The sequence below is a fragment of the Sorex fumeus genome, unplaced genomic scaffold (genome assembly GCF_029834395.1).
Source record: "Sorex fumeus unplaced genomic scaffold, SorFum_2.1 ptg000020l, whole genome shotgun sequence".
NCBI lineage: Eukaryota > Metazoa > Chordata > Mammalia > Eulipotyphla > Soricidae > Sorex > Sorex fumeus.
This window is the reverse complement of record NW_026606077.1, coordinates 21032567-21054346: the sequence shown is the minus strand read 5'-3', so window position 1 is coordinate 21054346 and position 21780 is coordinate 21032567. Positions and strand designations below refer to the sequence as shown.

The 21780-nt window shown below is 41.2% G+C and overlaps 1 pseudogene; it reads right to left on the bottom strand.

The window, feature by feature from the left end:
• Positions 1-5275: 5275 nt before the first annotated feature.
• LOC130022632 (RNA/RNP complex-1-interacting phosphatase-like) lies at positions 5276-11511 on the bottom strand (annotated as a pseudogene).
• Between the last annotated feature and the right edge of the window lie 10269 nt (positions 11512-21780).

The window sequence follows — 21780 nt, the reverse complement described above, 5'->3', positions numbered from 1 at the left end:
GAACATTCCTCCAAAAACTAGAAATTGAGCTTCCATATGACCCAGCAAAACCACTGGGATTATATCCTCGGGGCCCAAAAACAAACAGCAGAAACATCATCTGCACTTCTGTGTTCATTGCAGCATTATTCACAATAGTCAGAAGTTGGAAATAACCTGAGTGCCCAACAACAGATGTGTGGATAAAGAAACTATGGTACATCTGCATAATGGAATACTACACAGTTATTAGGAAAAATTAGGTAATGAAATTTGCCTATAAATGGATAGACTTGGAGAGTATCATGATGAGTGAAATGAGTAAGAAGGAAAAGGACATATATAGAATGAGTGCATTTATTTGTGGGATATTTTAAAAATAGTATGACACTAATATCCAATGCCAGGGAAAATGGGCCAAAAAGACTGGTCAGTGGAAGATGGAGGGGAATTATGATAGAGGAGGGCCCATTATGACAATATTAGTTGGAAATAATCACTCTGTATAAGAACTGAGTGTTGAAAGGAGATAAAGGGATGTACATGGTAACCTTTCAGCATCTGTATTGTAAACCATAATGCCTAAAATGAGAGAGAGAGAGAAGAGAAAGAAAGAGAGAGAATAGAAGTGCTTTCATATAGGCAGGCTGGGGTGTGGTGTGCCTTGAAGGGGTGGGAGGGAAACCAGGGACATTGGTGCTCAGAAACTACACTCTGGAGAGATGGGTGTTAGAACATCCTATGATTGAAATGCAATCATGAACAACTTTGTAATGCTCTATCTCACAGTGATTCAATAAAAAAAATAAATGAAAAAAACTGTGGTGACTACCATAAGGAAAGTTGTATAGGAGAGATGTACAAAGGGATCCTTTAGTGGTACGTTAGTACTGAAACTTTGGTGGTTTGGCCTATACATATACAAATGTATGTCTTGAAATTTTTATGGTATTATAAGCCAACAATAACTCAATAAAAGGAGAGAAGAGAAAAATTCCAGGGTGAAGAAGCAGTTTCTTTCACCCATCCATGCCTACTAACTTTATTTGTAGGAAGTTATAGGAATGATAATGTATTTGGCAATCTTACAATGACATTAAGCACAGGCTCAGTTAGTTCCAGTGTGAAAAGACTTAAGAGGGACTGAACATGACAGCCCTTGGGAGAGAGTTAAATGCTATTACATTAGAAGCTTATTTCCCTCCATAAAGCTTCATGTTCTCCAACTGTAACTATACCTGATAATTGGTAGGAATGTCCCTGACTACTGAGCTGCTAATTACCCCTGAGTTCTGCTCAGTGTGGCCTTAAAAAAGAAAAGAAATAAATAGTAAAATAAAAGTTTTTCAAGTAGAAAAAAATCAATAAACTAGAGGGGGAAATGCTGCTAATGTTAAATGAAAGAAAAATTAAACAAATGCAATAGAAAGTCAAAAATCTTGAACCCATTGTGAACCATGATGCAGCAAAAAAATCTGATGACCTTTAAGAAATGTATCCTTATCAATAAATACAGCCTGCCAATATTGAGAAAAAGAATAAAAAGAAAACCTGAATTGATGGATGGAGAGTATGGGAATTTTAAGAATAATAAAAGATCTCAAAACAACAAGAGTCCTAGACTATAAGATAACATTGTTTTGTCCTTCCTGCATAGTCTCAGGTAGTTTAGGTTTATTGGTTTGCTCCTATCACAGTGCTTCCTTTCCTCTGTGTTTATTTGTAACTTCTTTCTTTGTGCTCCATTGACTTGTAAATATTGTTTTTCTCTTCTCCTCAAGTCCTTTGTATAGTTTACTCAGAGCAAAGTCCTTTTCGTATGGACATAGGAAGACAGTAGTAAATGCTATGCTTTTGTTATGTGGAAGTCATTTGATTCTAAATGATCCGTTAGTGGTAGAACTGGGAATCTGTTCTCTCGACCTAAGCCTGAGCTTCCCTTACTTCCTAGCACTACCAAAAGCAGGGTCCGGATGAGGGACTGGATGGACCCAGGACAAGTGGTAAGCTATGTGCTACCCTGGCATTGAGCTGGGCCTGGCCAAAGTGTCTAATGCTTAACTATAAGTTAACTAGATCTGGACCCTGCTAGTGTTGGGTATGATTAATCTAGCCTGAGCTCTGTAGTCTGAGTCTGTGACAAGATGTTCCCAGGAGAGCTGCCCCACAAGCTTCAACGTATCTCTTACTGTGTCCATACAAAACTAACTAAAGGAGAAAATCATCTTGAGGTATGTTGCCTGCCTGTGGGCAGTCAGGAAGGGCTTCCTTATGTTGTTTTTGCTTCCAGACTGCATGGAGCATGGGCCCAGAGGACAAGGTGGAGAGAGATAAATAGGGGTGAAGAAAGCAGCAGTGGGGAGGGTCAGAATTGAGAGAGGAGAGGGAGAGCCCAGGCTGTGAGATGCAGCGTGGAGAGATGAGCGGGGATGGAGGAATGACGGGCGAGAAAGGAAGAGTTTGTGAGATGGGAGAGATGAGAGATTGAATAAACGGTAACTAATCAGCAACCAGACTGGTCCTCGTTCTTCCTTGACTGCCCATCGCCTACAGCTGTCCCAATTCTGTTCATACACAGTGGTTCGAGAGCACCAAACTCAGGCAGTGGGAGAGAGCAGCCCAGAGAGCCCACAAAGACACATCCTACTGAGGGCATTCTCATTACACTAGATGGTATAGATTTACCAATCAATTTTACTTTTAAGTAATTTTACCTAATACATAGGAATTTCAGTTTGAGTTTTTTCATTTATTAACAGTAAAGACCACTGAGATTTTGGAAGATATTTTTTTATTTTTTATTTTTTTATTTATTTATTGAATTGCTGTGGGAAAAATTACAAAGCTTTCAAGTTTAGGTCTCAGTCATGCAAATATCAATCACAATTCCCTTTACCAATACTTATTTTTCACCACGAAGAACCCCAATAAACCCCACCCCCAACCACCCCCCCCCAATGTCTGTGGGGTAGATGAATTCTAGTTAACACTCTGTCTACTTTGACTAGCTTCATTGTTTTGATAAAAGTTGCACCATTATTATTTAGACTTTACCACCCCCCCAAACTCAGCCATGCTGAAAAAGCATTGTGAAATGATCTGCTTTCTACAGCTGGGTTCAAGAATTAAATGATGGATTTCTGCTATTTTATTTATTAACCCTGCAAGTATTTCTACTGAGAGTCAGATAATTAAGAGATTGGTCTCTGTGCTTCTGGGGCCGTGGCCGTGCCAGAGAGCCGCTCATGGGGGGCAACTGGTGACCTCCGTTGGGCGTGAAGGACGGGCCGGAGCACCCCCCATCCCATGAGGTACCCATCGCGCCCCCACCCCCGGCTCAGACCTGCTCTCCACCAGGCTCCCGTGCGGCCACCATCTTTCTTTCCAGAGAGGAGAGGGCAAATGGGGCAACACCCTTTCCCCTCCGGGCAGGCAAGATGGTGTGGATTAATGCAGAGTCCATTCGTCTTTCTGCTCCAAGCTGCTGGATTTCTGTATTAAGTCCTTGTGCTTCTGGGGCCGTGGCTGTGCCGGAGAGCCGCTCGTGGGGGGCAACTGGTGACCTCGGTCGGGCATGAAGGACGGGCCGGAGCACCCCCCGTCCCATGAGGTACCCATCGCGCCCCCACCCCCGGCTCAGACCTGCTCTCCACCAGGCTCCCGTGCGGCCACCATCTTTCTTTCCCGGAAGATATTTTTTGTAGTTACCTAGTAGCAGGCTTGGAGTATAATTAACAAATTTAATTATGTTTTTCAAATAGTATAGAAATTTCTCCAAAAAAGTAAAAACAGAGCTTCCCTGTGACCTAACAATTCCACTAATTGGTACCTAATCCAAAACAAAAAAATCCAATTTAAAAAATAGTAAGAACACCTGTAATCATTGCACTGCTTATTAGAATAGGATATGGAAGCAACGCAAATATCTAGTGGATAGATGAGTGGACAAGAAGTTATATATATATAATGCATGCAGCCACAAAAACTGTTGAAGTCATGCAGTTCACTGCAACTTGAATACAACTGGAGAATGTCATGTTGACTGATGTAAGTAGAGGGAGAGGGACTCAATATTCTCACTTATAGAATAAGAAAACAAGGTAATGGAAGGTATCAAATGTAGGTAAATCCTTGATCCTAGATAATATAAATGAGAATGCCAAGGAAGAGGAAGATGGTGGGAGGAGGAGGCAGACTAATAGTAATATAGGGGAATTGGTCATGGGCATTGGGTACTTTGGTGGTGTAGAGGTGAGATAACTGTGTACAATAAGAACACAAGAGCAAACACTATTGTAAACCGTAATAATTCAATCAAAGCAGTGAGTTTGCTTAGGCTACCAGCTAGAGGGAAGTGGTAGAGAAACTTGGGACATTGGTGTGAGATTGGTGGTGATTTGGAGTTGAAAACTGCATCTTCTAAAATTAATATTAACAATGGGACTGGAGAGACAGTACAGTGGGTAGGAAACTTGCCTTTCATGCAACCACCAGGTTCCATCCCCAACATCCCATGTGGTCCCCCAGCACTTCCAGGAGTAATTTCTGAGTGCAGAGCCAGGAGTTACTTCTAAGAATCACTAGGTGTGGCCCCCAAACCCAAAATAAGTTAATCAATTAATTAAACAAAACTAGTATTAACAGCATTGTATAACATGATTCCTAAATTAAAAGTTAAAGGATTACTATGCTTCCTATTGCACGAACAATGGATGTCTTTTTCATTGTATGCATGTATTTAATTATACTTAACAGGGATTTTGTCATTTTCTGTGTTGAAGTTTACTCTCTCTGAGTTAAATTTGTCTTTTTTGGTGTTTTTGTTGTTTTTGTTTTATTTTGTTTTTGTTTGGCTTGGGGACCACACCAGGCTGTGCTCAGGACTTACTATTTTTTTCTGCTTAGGGATCACTTCTGAGGTTTCTTGGGGACCAAATGTATTTTCAGGGGACCTAACTTGGGTCAACCATGTGCAAAGCAAGCACTCTACCTGCTGTGCTACTGTTTCCATTTTTTAAATTATTAACAAGGGATATTTTTTATTATGTCAGTTTTAAAATATTTTCCTTTAAAAATTTAAACTGGAATGACAATTTCCTTCACTACTGCCAATACTGTAAGTAACCAATAAAGATCAATATAATTTTTTAAAAAATTTTATTAGTGAAACACCATGAAGATCAATACAATTTTATAAAAAAAATCAGTATATTGTTTTCTCAGTTTGACCACTTAAGGGAACAATTAAATTATAAACTTCATTTGACCTGATCTTATAAAAATCAGCTGTCTTTAGGCCTATTCTGTCTGCAGAGAGTTTCTGGTGTCAGTTTTGTCACTAAGTCCATTCACAGTAATTTGGGTAGGACTGTCCATAGTAATCTTTATGGTGCCACCTTGTATTCTGGTTTGCTTGACCAACATGAGACTTTATATTCCAAGAGTATCTCCTTTGTGAATAGTCTTCTCCGGGGGACCCAGGAGGAGGAATATAGTTTCTTTAGTAAACCTTCTGATTCTGTGGAAATTTTCCTGCTGACTCCTGTAAATTTTGGGTGTTGTTGTGGAAATATGGAGTAGGTATTGAGTAACCACAAGCCTGATGTGAGTTATACATGGGCTTTTGCTTAGGAGACTTATGCATGGTATGAACTGATTCTGCTATATGTGCCAAGTTCGATCTGGATACACTGAATCCCTATTCTTTCTGATAGGACCATTCTGAGAGTCTGCAATGTAGTTTTGGCTTTCTAAGCAATGTCCCTGGCACCTATTGAATAATTCAATTGCATCATCTGGCCTCATGCCTTCTATATCAATCAAATATCTGCAGATGAGGTAGCCAGTTCTGTTTAGACCATGGGTACAGTGAACACAGATAAGTTTGTCATTTTCTTATTTTCATTCAAAAACCCATTAACAGCACATTTGAATTTTGAAATAGTTTTATCATCAGGCACCAGTTTTATCATCAGGCACCTGATGCCCCATTGTAAAAATTTTCAAGTAAGGAATAGTTTCTGGCAAATACTCTGGTTTATGGGCTGGAGCGATAGCACAGCGGTAGGGCGTTTGCCTTACAAGCAGCCAACATGGCCGACCCGAGTTCGATTCTTCCACCCCTCTTGGAGAGCCCAGCAAGCTACTGAGAGTATCTCACCTGCACGGCAGAGCCTGGCAAACTACCTGTGACATATTCGATATGCCAAACACAGTAACAACAAGTTACTGGGCCCGCTCCAGCAAATCGATGAACAACGGGAGGACCAGACCGGACTCTGGTTTATAATAGCACTGAGTATATGTTGAATCAATAATCAGTCCAAATTCTTTATTTTGTTATTAGATTTTGTTAAAAAGATCCAAGGGAGAAAAAACGTTCTTCTGGAGCAAGTTACTCTTGAAAGCTCTCTTTTTTTCTAATTAATTAATTAATTAATCCCTCCACCAGTGCCCATTCTCCAGCACCAATGAATCCAGTAGCCTTCCCACTTCCCCACCCCATTCCCCCCTACCATGCCCCACCTCTGTGTCAGGGCATTCCCTTTTGCTCTCTCTTTCCTTTAGGGTGTTGTGGTTTGCAATAGAGGTATTTAGTGGCCATTGTGTTTGGTCTATAGTCTACTTCCAGCACGCATCTTGCATCCTGAGCAAATCCTCCAAACACTTTTTACTTGGTGTTCCCTTCTCTATCTGAGCTGCCTTTTCCCCCAGCATGTGCTGCTGGCTTCCAAGCTGTGGAGCAGACCTTATCTCAACTATTCTTTGGGTGTTTGTCTCCCATTTTGTTACTTTATATTCCACAAATGAGTGCAGTCTTTCTATGTCTGTCCCTCTCTTTCTGACTTATTTCACTTAGCATGATACTTTCCATGTAGAACCACTTGATTGCAAATTTCATGAGTTCATCTTTTCTAACAGCTTCATAGTATTCCATTGTGTAGATGTACCAAAGTTTCTTTAACCAATCATTTGTTCTCGGGCACTCAGGTTTTTTCCAGATTTTGGCTATTGTGAACAGTGCAGCAATGAACATAGAAGTGCAGATGTCATTTCGGCTATACTTTTTTGCCTCTCCAGGATATATTCCCAGGAATGGTATTGCTGGGTCAAATGGGAGCTCAATTTCTGATTTTTTTGAGAATCGTCCATGTTGTTTTCCAAAAGGGCTGAACCAGTCGGTATTCCCACCAGCAGTGAAGTAGAGTCTACTTCCTCTCCACATCTGTGCCAACACCAGTTGCTTTTGTTCTTTTGGATGTGGGCCAGTCTCTGTGGTGTGAGATGATATCTCATTGTTATTTTGATCTGCATCTCCCCGATGATTAGTGATGTAGAGCATTTTTTCATGTGCCTTTTAGTCATTCGGATTTCATCTTTGAAAAAGTTTCTGTTCATTTCATCACCCCAGTTTTTAATGGGGTTGGATGTTTTCTTCTTGTGGAGTTCAACCAGTGCTTTGTATATCCTTGATATCAACCCCTTATTGGCTGGGTATTGGGTGAATATCCTTTCCCATTTTTTAGATTGTCTTTGTATTTTGGTCACTGTGTCTTTTGCGGTGCAGCTTCTTGTTTAATATAGTCCCATTTGTTTATCTCTATTTCCACTTGGTTGGTCAGTCGCATGTCATCTTTGAAGATACTGTTAGCCTCAATATCATGGAAGGTTTTGCCGACTTTATCTTCAATGTACCTTATGGATTCTTGTCTGATGTTGAGGTCTTTAATCCATTTTGATCTGACTTTTGTTCATGGTGTTAAATCGAGGTCTAAGCCCATTTTTTGCATATGGTTGTCCAGTTATGCCAGCACCATTTGTTAAAGAAGCTTTCCTTGCTCCACTTCACATTTCTTGCTCCCTTATCAAAGATTAGATGTTCATATATTTGGGGTTGTGTGTAGGGATATTCCACCCTGTTCCATTGGTCTGTGGCTCTGCCTTTGTTCCAGTTCCACGCTGTTTTAATTATTACCATTTTCAAAGGAACTTTGTATGAAATGAAATGGGTTCCAGGCATCTACTGTCCAACATGGAGATAGTGCTTCTACATGTTTGTTTCCTTTCTGGTTTCCTACCTCACTCCTTGGGAACCCTATCACCTATGCTACTGCTTCTGACCCCAATTTGTGCCTAGTTTCTTCTCCTAGTGATATTGTAAATATAATTAATCTCTGAATGTCTTATTTAGATAATTCGATTGATGATTTATAGAAAAGTGATTTTTGTGTAAATATATTTTATATATGTCTTCACTTGTCACTTGTCATCCAGTTGTTAATCGATTTGCTCCAGCGGTCGCCCAGTAATGTCTCCATTTGTCCCTGTTGCATGATAGTGTAGCCCAAAGGCATTTGCTCGCTCCAGGAACATGAAGAGCATCAAATCGTTCATTTAGGGTCTTCACGAAGAAGTCTGACCATCTCGTAGGTGGGCGACTAGGTGTTCTTTTGGCATTCCATGGAATCCAGTTGGTAACAACTCTAGTCCAGTAGTCATCTCCAAATAGAATTATGTGTCCGACCCATCTGATTTTTGACACCTTGGCAAATGAGGCAAGGCAGCGTCCCTGATCTTCAATTGTCAACAGAGGTTGGATGGGTACTCTATTATTGTATGACTGAAACACGAGCATGAAAGTTTGTAGTCTGTAACTGTACCTCACGATGATTCACTAATAAAAATAAAATAAAATAAAATAGAAACAAACCCTCTAATTCCACTCAGACTATGACAAACTGCCTGATTCACCTTTTCTAATTACTGTATAGTATTCCATTGTGTATACAGACCACAACTTCTTTGTACATTCTTCTTCCCTGGGGTATTTGGAATGTTTCCATGTTCTAGATGTGTGTGAAAGAAATTTTTCCTACAAATCTAAGAGGAAATGTGAGCATATTTCACATTTTTTGCCTTCTTGATTGTGAGAGAATAAATTTACATTATACAAACTCACCCACTTTATGGTAAGTTATTATGGCAGTCCTAGGAAACGTATAATTTTTTATCAATATATTATTTACACATGTTTAATTTATATTTTTAAAACTGTCATTCCTGGGGCTGGAGCGATAGCACGGGGGTAGGGCAGTTGCTTTGCACACGACCAACCTGGGTTTGATTCCCAGCATCCCATATGGTCCCTCGAGCACCGCCAGGGGTAATTCCTGAGTGCATGAGTCAGGAATAACCTCTGAGCATCTCCAGGTGTGACTCAAAAAGCAAAACAAAACAGAACAAAACAAAAAAAAACCTCTGTCGTTCCTGTTTCACATTATGGAAGAGAATAAAAGAGCTAATAGAATTTCCATGTATTTCAAACTCACCAAGAGCTCTCCTAATAAAATCCAAACTTTGATTCCTGATTTGAAAAGATTCTTTCACTGTTTTTTTATCTACAAATACAATATCCAAATCATTATTGTTTATGTTTATTTTATATTTATACCAATCCATCTACACCCTCACACTTTTTATTTCTATAGAACTTACCTCTAATCTCCACAGTTGAGAAATCCACTCAAAATTAAAAACTTCAACATCACCATAGCTTAAGTATGTCCTTCTCAAGTAAAAGCATCCTTAAAAGTGTCAGTACCACCTAGGAAGCATCAGTGAAATAAATGCTCAATTCCTATTGTTTACCCTTTTGAAGGGCTGGAGCAATAGCACAGCCAGTAGAGCATTTGCCTTGCATGCGGCTGACCCAAGTTTGATTTCTCTGTCCCTCTCGTAGAGCCTGGAAAGCTACCTAGAGTATCCTGCCCACACGGCAGAGCCTGGCAAGCTTCCCGTGGCATATTCAGTATGCCAAAAACAGTAACAGCAAGTCTCACAATGGAGACATTATTGATGCCTGCTGAGCAAATCAGTGAACAATGGGAGGACAGTGCTACAGTGCTACCCTTCTGAAACAAATACACAGCTACCGGGATTTGTCCCAGGCCTACAGGCAGCTCAGGCACCATTAACATTTGGGAACTACTCTTATTGTTATATATGTTGTTTTTCCAACCATGCTATCTGGAACCAATCACAAGAAGAGTTCATGGACCCCTTTAAAATAGACCTTTGCTAAAACACAACTATCCACATAACTTCCACTAACCCACACTGATATGCTGGATCTCCCTTAATTGTCAGTTCAGAGACAGTGTCCAGTAATTTTGGAAAATATGATTCTTTTCTTTTCCTCAATGTAAAATTAACTTAGAGCATGCTGCCTTAATTGGAACTGTGTATTGGTTTCTCTTGCCAGTCAATAGAACACCAGCAATGATGGTAAACATATTTGTTTTGATAAGTTGAAATTCATGTCATTTACAGTGATAGATTTAAAGTATTTAAGAGTATTAATATATGGTAGCTAAATACATTTATTACTTATGAAAATAAAGAACTTTAAAAAAATTTTTCTTTAGATTTTCTTCTCTTTTATTTATTTGTTTATTTATTTATTTGGCATGCTGACACACACACACACACACACACACCTGTCTGCGGCTCTGGGCAGTACCATTACTGACTAGATTCTATGGGACGTCTAAAGAATGCCTGGTCACCCACCTACAAGATGGTCGGACTTCTTCGTCAAGACCCTGAATGAACGGTTTGATGTTCTTTGTGTTCCTGGAGTGAGCAGATGCCAGTGGGCTACACTAGAACATGACATGAATGAATGGAGTCATTACTGGCACCCACTCGAGCAAATCGATGAACAACGGGAGGACAGGGACAGTGACAGTGAATATAGTAGTCATGCTGTTATCAGGATCAAATAATAATCACTCTGTTACTTTGAATAGAGGGAGCTACATAACTATGAACAGAACTAAAACCATACACCGGGTGTGTTTGATAAAATAATTTCTCAGGTGTGTATGTCTCTATCTCTCTCTATCTCCCTCCCATTTAACCCCATACACCATCCTCTTTATCTTTGTCACTATTCAAGGAATGATGCATGGGGCAGAACTCAACAAAATATGAATTAGCATAGTGTGTGATAATTTACCAAAAGGAGTTTTGTAATATTCTACCATAAGTGTGAATTATAGAATTTTGTTACTCTATACTAAATTTTCAGTCTGCTCTACTCCTAAGAACATGTATGTAGGACTCTTAAATGAGAACAAATAGGAGGTTGGAGATAGAGGAATCCATTACCAAAAACTTTTAATCCATTACCAAACACTTTACTTTGCCCCTTTCAAAGGTTAAAAGCTAACAGGGGTTTAATGATATTCTGTAAAAAGCTCCAAGTTCATAGGAGAAAATTTACTTCATATTTTGCGATAACTTTAGGTTATTAATTAAAAGATACATAATTATTTTACATATACTAGTAGAAGGGAAGAATAGTTAAAGCATGACTTAGGTTTTTATTTGTATTTGCTATAGAACTCTTTCCATTGTCAAAAGTGACATGATATGGTTGATGCCTTCTTGTCTCTGTCAGACAAATGATGTCTTACTTGATCTTTGTGCTTGAACCATCGGGTCCTCGATGGATGCTTCCAATGTCACCATACGTGCGTTGAAAGTACAGACAGTCATTTTAGTCCTTCTTCATTTTGGCAGCCTACTTAGACCCTGAGATTTTATCAACCTCTCCCTGCTCATCATTCTTAATGCTGACATATTGGGGGCTCTTTCAGGGTCAGGGGAATGAGGCCCATTGCTTTTACTGTTTTTACCATATCGAATACATTATGGGTAGCTTGTCAGGCTCTGCCGTGTGGGCGGAATATTCTTGGTAGCTTGCCAGGATCTCCTAGAGGGATGGAGGCTTTTAGGGTGGCCTCTAGTCGCCCTTATTGTTGTTACCATGGTTCACACCATATTTGAACCCCATCAAATATGGTGTGGTAATCCTGGAAGATGGGTATTAAGTGTCTCATGATGTGTTGTGAGGCCATAAATCCTGGTTGTTGCCTGATGTGTCACGCAGTATCGATGAGCCTGTTTCTGTAGGGCTTCTCTCATGTCTGAGACTCTGCCAAGCATCCAGAAAGCAGCCTGGAGCATGGCGGCATCTGGGTAGTGGAGGTAGTGGACTTTTGACACTGGAGAAGAACTGTTCCTTGGAACATGCAACAGAAGAGGCATTGGTGATGTTGGTGATGTCAGTGTCCTCATCAACACAAACTTGGCCATGAACATTGATTCTTTCAAATGCCTAACATCCCAAATCGGATGCGTAAGCTTGAATAGATATGGCTCACTGCCCGCAGTTTCTATCTTCGTCATCTACACACCAACATCCAACTATGATGCAGAAGAAATTGAGAAATTCTACATGGAGCTGAAAAAGTTCTACAAAGAAGACCACACCTTCTACAAGATCATTGTTGGTGATTTTAATGCGAAGATAGGACCGAGAAGATCGCCCAAAGAACTCTATGTTGGGACCCAAGGCCTAGAATGGAATGAACAGGGTGAGTTCATCATGTCGATCAAAACCATCCATGGTCACTAAGAGTTCCAGAAGGCCTAAACTAAACATTGGACATGGGAGTCTCCTGGTGGACAGTTCCACAATGAAATTGACCACATCATATTCAATTGAAGGTTTTTCCTGACAGATGTTGCTATTATCCCAAAATTCCAAGCAGGATCGGACCATCATCTCCTTCATGCAAAATTCTACTTCATGGAGTGGGGAGAAGGAGCTGCAAAGTTTAAGAAGAGAACTCCCAGAATGACCACCAACTGGGAACTCTTTGGCACTATTGAGGCAACATGGGAAGATGCTGTCATTGACAACATGGATGATGAATATGATTGGCTGGTTCTGCACCTCCATCATTGTGTGAGGAACGCTGAGAGAGAGAAAACCACAAAAAAGAAACCTGTGTTCAGAAAGTCTTGAACTCATTCGGCAACGTGACTTGGTACGAGCCTCAGGCAAACACAAGCTAACATTTGAGCTCACAAAGCAGTGCAGAGAAGCGATAAAGGAAGACCTCAAAGAGAGTAGAGCAGCAGTGCTGGCCAATGTGGCAGAAACCAGGAAAAGTGTTCACAATGCCCACCTGTCTTATGCCAACTACAAGACCAAGGTGACTGCCCTCCGATGTCCTAATGGATCTATCACATCTTCCAGAAGGGCAATGGAGAAGATTATCCACGACTTCTATTCAGATCTCTTTGATAGCCACGTCCAATTGCCCACATACTAAATTCCACAGGATGGATATATCGTTTCCAACGTTCTACCTTCCAAAATCTGACATGCCATTTCATTGGTAAAGAAGCAAACAGCACCCGGCCCAGACAAGGTCAGACCCAAACACCTGAAGAACCTGTTGTCAGTACTTGTCAATACACTGGTTCAGCTCTTTACATGCTACCTGTCTGAATGCAAGTTTCCATCCCAATGGAAAACCAGCAGGACTGTACAAGAAGGGAGACATCCACGCTATTGGAAACTATCACCCAATCTGCCTGTTGTCTGTCATCTACAAGCTGTTAATTCGAGTCATCCTGAATAGGATTGGCAGAACATTAGATGAAGGACAACTATGCAAGCAAGCCAGGTTCTGAAAAGGATTCAGCATGATTGACCATATCTACACAGTGACCAAGCTCATTGAGGTTTCTTGGGAGTTCAAGATGCTGCTCTGTCTAATGTTCATCGATTTAAAGAAGGCCTTTGATTCTGTTGAGACTGAAGTGGTCATTGAAGCCCTAGTCAAACAGGGTGTTCAAACTCAGTACATTAGAATCTACTGTGAGCTGTATTACAGATTCACCACCAGGATCTCACTACAAGGAAGTGATCATCGATGTTAAGAGAAGGGTTCGGCAGGGTGATACCATTTCACCAAAATTCTTCAGTGCCACCCTCAAGAACGTCATGTGACGACTGGAATGGGAAGGAATGGGAGTGAAGATAGATGGTCGTTAACTATACCACCTCCGCTTTGCTGATGACATCATTCTAGTAACACCAAACATTAGCCAAGTGGCACAAATGCTGGCCAACTTCGACTGTGAGTGTGGAAAGATAGGACTGCAGTTGAATCTCACGAAGACAATGTTTATGAAAAACGGACTAGTTCCTGACTTTCCACTTACTCTCAACGGAATGAATATCTCTGAATGTAGCAGTTATGTGTACCTAAGTCTAGAACTCAACATGCCGAACTACCTGGCACCTGAGCTGTGCAGGAGGAAGAGAGCAGTGTGGAACACTTTCAAGAGCCTTGAAGAAATAGATATAAGATGAAGAACCTACAGCTCTGGGCACATCTCTTCGACTCCACCATTCTCCCTGCACTAACATATGCCTCAGAGCCCTGGGCCCTACGAAAACAGGATAAGAAGGCTATTCAGGTCACCCAAAGAGGAATCGAAAGAGCAAAGCTTGGAGTATCACGCATCACTGAAGTGAGAGAAGGAATCCAGAGTTCTGACCTTCGTTGACAATCAAGAATCAGGGACGCTGTCTTGTTTGCCAAGGCATTGAAAATCAGATTGACTGGACAATGCAATTTGGAGATCATGACTGGACTAGAGCTGTTACTGATTGGATTCCACAGGACGTCAAAAGAACTTGTGGCTGCCCACGTATGAGATGGTCAGACTTCTTTGTCAAGACCCTGAATAAATAGTTTGAGGTTCTTCATGTTCCTGTAGCAAACAGATGCCATTGTGCCACACTAGCACGCGACAGGGACAAATGGAGATGTTACTGGTGCCTGCTCAAGCAAATCAATGAGTAACAGGATATCAAGTGATAGAACTCTTTAAAACAGATATGTAGCCGATTTTGTCATGCACAATTCTTATTTACACAAAAGGGAAAATGTAAGAAAAATAAGTTGCTTTATTAACATGAAAGTTTATTTGGAATTTAACACTACAAAATAGAGGTACTAATAACCATGGATACTGCCTTTAGGGTGTCCAAATATGTTGCCCTCCATTGTATATTAAAATGGGGATTTTACTCTTTTCACCAGACTTTTCTTCAAAGTAAGTGACATTGACTCTTCAAGATCTGTGACTGGCATTAGAAAATTGAATAGTTAGACCAGAGAGATAGAACACTGGTTAAGGTGTTTCACTTGTCTGTGGCTTATCTCAGTCTGATTTCAAGCACCATGTATGGCTCCCTGAGCATTATAAGGAGTAATTAATGGACAGAGAGCTGGGGTTATCCCTGAGTGCCTCCATGTGCCAAGTATGTCTAAGATTATAACTGTTAAAATTACGAACTTGAGAACATGTGAAGGAAAGAAGATTGCTTTCTCTTAATTTCCTAAAGGATAGGGGTCAGAATTATGCACCTCTGTATCCTGATTTCAAATGTTGCCAAGTGTGTTATTCAGAGATCAGTAAATGTGTGACGTGAGTAATAGATTTACCCACAGCCAGCAAAATGCTGATGATACATGGCAGCAAAGCAAAAACGTTCATTGTATTTTCTTGGTAGTAGAAAATAACAAGTTGGAATTTGTTATTTTAAATTAGAATTATTTTTGTTGTTTTGTTTAGAGGCCACATCCTGGGATGCTCAGGGCTTACTCCTTCTGGCTCTGTGCTCAAGGATCACTCCTGGCAGGCTCAGGACACCATAGGGAATGTTGGGGCTCTAACCTGGGTCAGTCATGTTCAAAGTAAACAACCTACTGCTATCCTATCACTCCGGCCCCTAAATTGGACTTATATTTTAAAGAATATTTGTTACCTGGGGCCAAATATATAGTACAGAGTTAATATACTTGCCTTGCATGAGATACATACTGTTTCAAATCCTGGCATAGAGTTCCCAGACACAGAGTTCTGGGAACATAGAATTCCCAGAGCCTCACCAGGAGTAAACCCTGAGCACCATATGGTGTGCCCTCCAAATATATATCTTAGTATGTATTACTAATATATGTGCTATTACATATACTAATATTAGTATACATACTAATATATATACATACACACAAAGAAATATATAATTTCAGGCCCTAGCACTAAAACAGTAGTCAACCGAACCTAGAATGACCCTGAATCCCCTGAGAATTGCTTAGAAGACCCCGCAAAGTGAATTTTAAACATGAAGTAGTAAGTAGTAACAACAGGGCATGACACAGAGACGAGAACAGTAGGCGTAAAGAGACGTAGGAAGCACCCGTGTAGGGAGGTGTAGGATTGGGCTCTGTGATAAAATTCCTCAACGGGGACAAATGATCCCAGAGGTACCCTCCCGCCCCCCCAGACCAATGAGCCAGCAAGCCCCCCTGGGCAGCATCGCCACTGCTAAGCAAGCCGCCCCGGTGGAAGAGAGCCCACCAGGAGAGAGAGACCCTGCCAGCAGGTGTGCTGGAGGCGGAGAAGAAGCCGCTGCTCCCCAGGTGTCTCCTAGCCAGATCCCGCACGGGCACCTGGCAGGAGAGAAGTTCGCAGCAGAGTTAGGCCGGGCAAGGAGAGCAGGTGGGAGCTGAGCGACATAAGCGACATAAGCTGGAAGAAGAATGGGTCCTTGCTTCTACATGAGTGAAATGCTGCCTTTAGAGTCGCACAGCTCTAGGGCTCTTGAGGAAATCATGAAAGCTGTAATGGTCACTGCAGTTCACAGGAACTGATTCCACCTCGGGCCTTAGCTGCTTACAAAGGTGTACCCCTTCACCTGTCCCCCCAAAAGTGATCCATTTCTAATGCACTCCCCCATGTCCCTCCTCTTCAGTCCTAACTGCAATTGTACTGTTTCTGAATGACACTTTGGAATAAAGTTCACTCATCTCTGTGAACTTACTAAAAACATATATCTCCTTTCTATCATAGTGCAGTAAGCACCCTACATAATGCTTATTTGATAACCTATGTTCTAGACCTCACTGTCTTGCTGTTGATGATTTTATTTTTATTAGTTTTTGCTTCATTTACTTTCACTTTTTTGTACTATTTCTAAAAATGAGGCACTTGCTTCAAAGCATAGATTCCAGAACCTCACATTGCCTATTAACCAAGACTATACAGCAGAGATCAGACTTCCTGATTTCAATCTCTTTGTTGATACTCATGCATACCAGATTTTGAGATCAGTGATACCCTGTCTTGTTTACTTTCATAATTCACCAGTCTCATCATGAAAAATAAAAAGCTCTGCACTCGTCCCACTCCTGATTTTCACTTCATCTCTTCTTGGCCCTCCACAGCCAGGTTCAGTGAAAGTTAACAGTAAGTTAGAGACTAAGAATCACTGACTTTCACGCCCATGCCATTAAAATGGTTCTTCCAGGTCATCATTACCTCTTAAATGCCAAATTCAAAAGATTCCCTTCTTTCAGATTATTAATATATCTCTAGTTCTACATTTAACAGTATCTTTCACATACTGGAGATTTTCTAAGTAATCTGAGAATCTCTAGGCCTATAGTTACCTCTTACATGATAATACACACCACGCCCTTAATACTAGATTTCAAATTATAAATATTCCTTGCTTCTCTTGAAAAATAGATGTGACAACACTTGGCCCTTACCTATAGATAACCAGCCCAGTCTATAGCTTCTTCCTGAAATAGGCCATAAATACTCATGGTCAAACACTTCTTAGTTCTCTTACTTTCTTTAATCATTTAGATTCTTGTCCACTTCCACCTGTAATTAATTTTGTGATTATTTCACTGCAGTTGTACCATAATTTTTTGAACTCACAGTGTTTAATAATTTTAAAGAAAAAGAAAAACTTAATTTAATGCAGAAATGTGTTAAAGAACCACATACATTAACATGGGAGAAATAACATCTGAATAAAGGCCCAGTTACCAGGTCATGAAGTGCATACTAAATAGAAGTAAGAGGGCTTACTTCATAAATATCAAAAATATTATATATGAAATATAGAGTTGAATTCCTGACTTTATAGAGCAAGGTCAGCAGCAAAATAGTCTGAGGATGTAAAAATCTAATAATTACATGCCTAAAATGCCAAGTGACACAGTTTAGCACCTGGCTCAACATTTTATATTGGTAAAGTTCTGAAATTCAGGGGGCCAGAGAGACAGTACAATGGGTAGAGTACTTGCTTTGCACACAGTCGACCCAGTTTAAATCCCAGGCATTCCATATGGTACCCCAAAGCCCTCCAGGTGTGATCCCTGAGTGCAAAATCAGGAGTAAATGCTGAATACCACCAGGTGTGGCCCCCAAACAAAAACAGAATAAGACAAAAAATTATCAAATTCATTCTATGAGGTATATTTTCTCCTCTCTATTATACAAATGAGAATAGTAAAGTCTAGATTTAATAACTTTTCAAAAGTCATAGGTTGTGTGGCTGGAGTAGTAACAACAGCAGGTAGGACACTTGCCTCAGATGAAAGTCCACTTGCCACAGGTGAAGCATATTCAATCTCCAGCACACATATGGTACTCCAAGCCTGCCAGAAGTGATCCCTGAGCATAGAGCCAGGAGTAAGACTGAGCACAGCCAGGTGTGACCCAAAACAAAAGAAAACAGAAAAAAAGTGACAGATGGGTAAGTGGCAGAATGAGAACTGGGTTAAATCCATGTAGATCAGATGTAAGACCAACTTCAGCTTCTATTTTAATGCCTTTACTATGAGCTTCTCTGTAAACAAATGTGGTTTTATTTGCTTTGCCATGCAAAGGGAATCTGAAACTTAGCCCTTTCGATGAACTAATGCTGAATTTTGTGCTGAGAGAGGTGAAAATTCTTGGAGCGTAAAGAAAAACGTAGGCAGAAGTCTCCATGACAGCTAAGCTAAAGGTATCTTTAAAGATGAAACTTCACTGCCCACACAAGTGGAAGAAAGATAAACAAATGGGACTGCCTTACATTAAGAAGCACCTCTAAGAAAACATGGAACAGAATACAAAGACAACCCATGGAATGGGAGAAATTATTTGCTTGTCACTATCTGATAAGAGATTAATCTGTCCTCCCATTGTTCATCGATTTGCTCGAGCGGGCCCAGTAACGTCTCCATTTTGAGACTTGTTGTTACTGTATTTGGCATATTGAATACGTCACGGGCAGCTTGCCAGGCTTTGCCTAGGTACCACAGCAGTAGGGTGTTTGCCTTGCGCGCAGCCTGCCCAGCCTAGCTGGGTTTGATTCCTCCGCCCCTCTTGGAGAGCCTGGCAAGCTACCAAGAGTATCTCGCCCACACGGCAAAGCCTGGCAAGCTACCCATGACGTATTCAATATGCCAAACACAGTAACAACAAGGCTCATGATGGAGACTGGGCCCGCTTGAGCAAATCGATAAGAGATTAATATCAAAGATATATAAGGTACTGAAGAACTTTACAAGAAAATTGCATACAACCCCACCAAAAAATGGGGAGAAGAGATGAATAAAAACATCTTCAAAGAAAAATTACAAATGGCCAAAGGGCTTGTGAAAAAATGGTCTGTAGGGAGATGCAAATCAAAACAATGAGATGTCATCTTCCACCACTGAGACTGGTACACATCAAAAAGAACAAGAACAAGGGGGTACAGTGCCGCCAGCAGGTCAACCCTGTACTTGGGGGGCGAGTGCGTCAGCAGCCTGATGGTGCCTTCAGTCTTCCTAATATCCCAAAATTGCCACTGTGCCTCTGTCTGGACCCCAACAACTTGGAACCAAGTTTTCCAATATATTAAATGACCAAAGTTAGGTATGTGGGAGTCACGCTCGCAAACCATCTCTGACTCAGCTATACAAGCTCATATATTGGCCATGCTTCGGAGACCCATAAATAAATCTCGAAATAGATCAAAATCAGAGACTTGCCAATAAATCTCAGAGGAGAGCAGTATGACAGAGATGGTCTATTCACCCCATGGCAGGCTTATTTCACCAGGGTACCTTGGAGCAGGGCAGGTGTGTCCCTCTGCCTACCCCAAATGAACCCCAACAGCTGCAAATCCCCAGAATCCCAATTGCCTCCACGTTCACAGCCAACATTCACAGGCTCGTCCCAAGCCCCCCCCCCACCCCCACACACACACGTAGAGAATGAATGTGCTGAAAAACCCAGGTATGCAGGATCAGTGACTGAAAACTCCAGGCCTCACAGAATTGGGGATGGGCAACCTCCCCCCATCTCCCCACCCTTCTGATTTCCTGACGGTCACACCCACAAGCTACCTCTGGAAGTCATTCAAGTGCATCAACTGTCATTATTCAGAGACTCACAAATTAATCTTGGAAGAGAGCAGCATGCCACTAGGCTCCAAAAAAGATTATTTAGCATCTGCCTATGGGGCAGTCTTGGGTGGAGGTGGGAAAATTTGAAATAATGACAGTGGGGAGGTGTAATGGTGGTGGGATTGGTGTTGAAGTATTGAATGCAAACAATTATTGTGAACAACTTTATAAAAATAAAATTTTTTAAAAAGAACAAAAACAATGCTGGTATGGATGCAGGGAGAAAGGGACTCTATTCAGTGTTGGCAGGAATGTCAACTGGCCCATGCTTTCAAAATGGAGGAGCCATCTGCACCCCTATGTTCCTTGCAGCACTGTCCACAGTAGCCAAAATCTGGAAACAATCCAAGAGTCCAAGAACGGATAAAGAAACCATGGTACATATACACAGTGGAACACCACTTAGCCATAAGTAAAGATAAGAGTCCCACTATCTACTGCTACTTGTGGGACCTGGGGAGTAGCATGCTGAGTGAGGTAAATCAGAGGGAGAGACCAACACAGAATGATGTCTCTCATATGTGGGGCATAAAGAGACAAAATGGTGGGATAATAAACACTCAAAACAATAGAAACAAAAAGCATGAGAACTTCTCTTCAGTAGGAAATATGCCATCCTTGAGGGTCTTGGGCAGGGTTCAATGCCTGCTGGTGGAGGGGGTGGGACATTGATGGAGGAAAGTGAACATAGGTGGAGGGATCAGTTTTGAAACATCCTATGCCTGAAACCCAAGCATGAATAACTTTGTAACTTCCATGGTGTCTAAACCTAAAATATTCTTGGAACAAGAATAGGATGTGGGTGTTGCTCTATATTCTCCATTCAGAAGAAAAGGGAACCAAGTACCCCTTGCAGATGGGGGCGGAGTTGATTAGGAAAGTCCTTCCCCTTCTCTCCTGAGAGATATAAACCCCAAGGACGATTATCCAGGCCTGAAAAATAAGCAGAAAACCAGCTCTAGAAGTGATGAGCTGCTTCTGTCAGAGTTGTGCCTTGGGGTGTCACTGATGAAACACAAGAACTCCGGGCAGGTTGGGTTCTTGCCCCCACAGGGTTGGTGCTGAGACTCAGACTGGTGCTGTGAATGTGAGTCACCACAGAGCAGAGTCTGTCCCTCCCTCTCTGCTAGCTGCCCACAGGGGAGAAACCACTCCATTACCACTGTAAACTCTGCTAACTCTGCTGCTGACTATTTGAGCTCACTTATTAGCCATTTTCTACAAAAGCCACACTTAAAAGTAGACGGTTGTGCTTGGTGGATTTTTCTTCCATTTCAACCAAGGAATTGCTCAGAAATCTCTCTCTTCCCAAATTACTCTACATGTATTTTATTTTATTTTATTATTTTTCTTTATGTATGGGCTGGAGTGATAGCACAGCGGTAGGGCGTTCGCCTTACAAGCGGCCAGCATGGCCGACCTGAGTTCGATTCCTCCGCCCCTCTCGGAGAGCCCGGCAAGCTACCGAGAGTATTCAATATGCCAGACACAGTAACAACAAAGTCTCCAATGGAGACGTTACTGGGCCCGCTCGAGAAAATCGACGATCAACGGGAGGGCCTTTACCTTATGTATTTTATTTTATTTTATTTATTTTATTTTACCTCATATGAATTTTAGTCTCAGAGACTTGAGT